The 2,105-nt window shown below is 38.4% G+C and overlaps 2 protein-coding genes across 2 annotated transcripts in view; one reads left to right on the top strand and one right to left on the bottom strand.

The window, feature by feature from the left end:
• The window catches only part of LOC101855029 (U3 small nucleolar RNA-associated protein 6 homolog), a 100,738-nt gene that overhangs the window by 4,412 nt on the left and 94,221 nt on the right, over positions 1-2,105 (bottom strand). The gene's annotated exons all lie outside the window — the stretch shown is intronic.
• Positions 1-2,105, top strand: part of LOC101851504 (myb-like protein I) — a 30,649-nt gene that overhangs the window by 6,053 nt on the left and 22,491 nt on the right. The gene's annotated exons all lie outside the window — the stretch shown is intronic.

Below are 2,105 nucleotides of genomic sequence, written 5' to 3'. Positions count from 1 at the left end.
GGGGGGGGGTACATTTTAATACAGTATTTCAGTTGGTTTTTCTGCTAAGATACTGTTGTATTTCTCCCAGCTCAGATTGGCCCTGACAAGCAGGGTCGAAGCCCGCCTCCTAAATTGTATAAATTAGTTCTAAAAAAATTATTTAAACAAACATTGAAAGGAAATAGCCTCTCTATACCAAAGAACAAACCCACGCAACGCAGAAAAAGAAATACTAGAATGTGAGAGCAAACAAAAACTACACGATCAATTTTTACGGGTAAAGCTAGATCTAGACATTAAGAAACAGAAATGTAATCTCATTTTTTAAAAACAAAAATTAGATAGATTTCTAGATTTCCTCTCAAATATTTTCTTGGGAATAAACAAGAACACGTGTAGAAAGCAGGGGGGGAAATCCTGATAAAGAAACAGGTAACATATAAAAACACATCCTGAATATCTACAGGAAATATTTTTACGCAATAATTCCAAGTGAACATTCCCATCGTGATGAATGATAACAAATGGAAAAGGGGCGATAAATAATGGGGGAGCACTCAACACTCAAAACAGACAAAAATGTGACATTCCGGGGGTGAGAGATTTGACCTGTAGATGGGTCGCCGAACCACATCAAACGACAGGTGTGTCCAAAATAAAGAAATTCCCCACACACACACACAAAATAAAATTATTTGATATAAAAACTGACAAAGCCGTTTTCACGTTTCTTCGTCCCGGTGTCTTGCACTTGCACCCCCGTAAAACAAGCAAATGAAATTAGAATTCTGATGTAACAACGAAAAAAAAAAAGTTAATCCTTTTTCCCCCCTCCAATTTCGATTTGAGACAGGGCGTTGAAACAGCAACGATTTATTATTTAAGTACGTGCACGCTTTTATATCTCGAGTTATGTAGATTTTTAACTTGGGTGTTTGAGGATGTGGCAAAAATAGGGCTCTTACTATACGTTTCATTAGGAAAATCTGTATGCGTGTGTGAGTTTGCGTGTGTGCGTGTGTATGGGTGTGGGGGGGGGGGGGTCTTAAAAATATTTTAAACTTTTTATTTATCTACTTATTCATTTGAGTATTTATTAACCTGTTCACTTATTTATTTATCGTTTATTTATTAATTAATTCATTAATTTATTCCTTGATTTATTCGTTAAATTATTTATCCATTCATTTATGGGGATGGGGAACGGTTGGTAAGGAGTAGTGGAGCCGTCTGACATACAACAGGGGACCTCAAGTCACCCAAAGACAAGCACGCTCAAATACAAAGGAGGAGAAACCATAAGGCGATAATGAAATAGCCATAAAACCGATAGAAATTAGATTAAGGGCGCGAAATCGGAAGTAAGGGCATGGAATTAGTCTCAACAAAGGCGTGGCGTATCAAAAGAGGGTGGGAGAGAGTCCAAAACACCCCTCCCCCCCAAAAAAACAACAAAAAAAACAACAACATAAAACACCGTTACAGTAGCGAACTGATCCCACTCAGAAACTGAGACGGCCAATTTTTAATAAGGTTTGATTTCCCAAACGCAAGAACGTTCAACAGAAGGTAACCACACGCTAATTAAGAACGCATTAATTACCAGCAATTTCCTGTAGACGCCGCGCTGGGGGTAAAAACCCCGACATAATTTTCTTTTTCTTGTCTTTCTTTTTTTTTTCTTTAATTCCCCCCTTTTTTAAAGAAATGCATTCATCTCGTTTACCTTCCACGGTTCAAAAGTCGAGTCGCAAATTAAACGGCAAACGGCTCTGTATTTGTCTAAGCATTACGTGTGGCAAGGGGTGATATGTCATGAAAGAGATGCAAAGATGGTGGGGAAACACCTCTCGTCACAAACATAAGGCGGTGGGTGGGTAGTTATAGTACGTGTGTACCATCCGTGAGGCAGTTCAAGTACGAGCAAACATGGATGTCTTTTAGATCTACTTCTGTATGAATGATCTATGGGTGATGGGTTTGTCGTGGCGGCCAGCTGGGACTTCTTTTGTCAAACGGCACGGAGCATCTTGAGCAACGCTCTGTGCGTTCATCGACAAAGTTTAGTTTATTTAAATCAATTTTCCTTTATGGTATTAATGTTTTTAGAGAATTATATATAT

Source organism: Aplysia californica, unplaced genomic scaffold (genome assembly GCF_000002075.1).
Source record: "Aplysia californica isolate F4 #8 unplaced genomic scaffold, AplCal3.0 scaffold00266, whole genome shotgun sequence".
Lineage (NCBI taxonomy): Eukaryota > Metazoa > Mollusca > Gastropoda > Aplysiida > Aplysiidae > Aplysia > Aplysia californica.
Note: the sequence above shows the minus strand (reverse complement) of the source record. Positions and strands in the feature narration are given on the sequence as shown.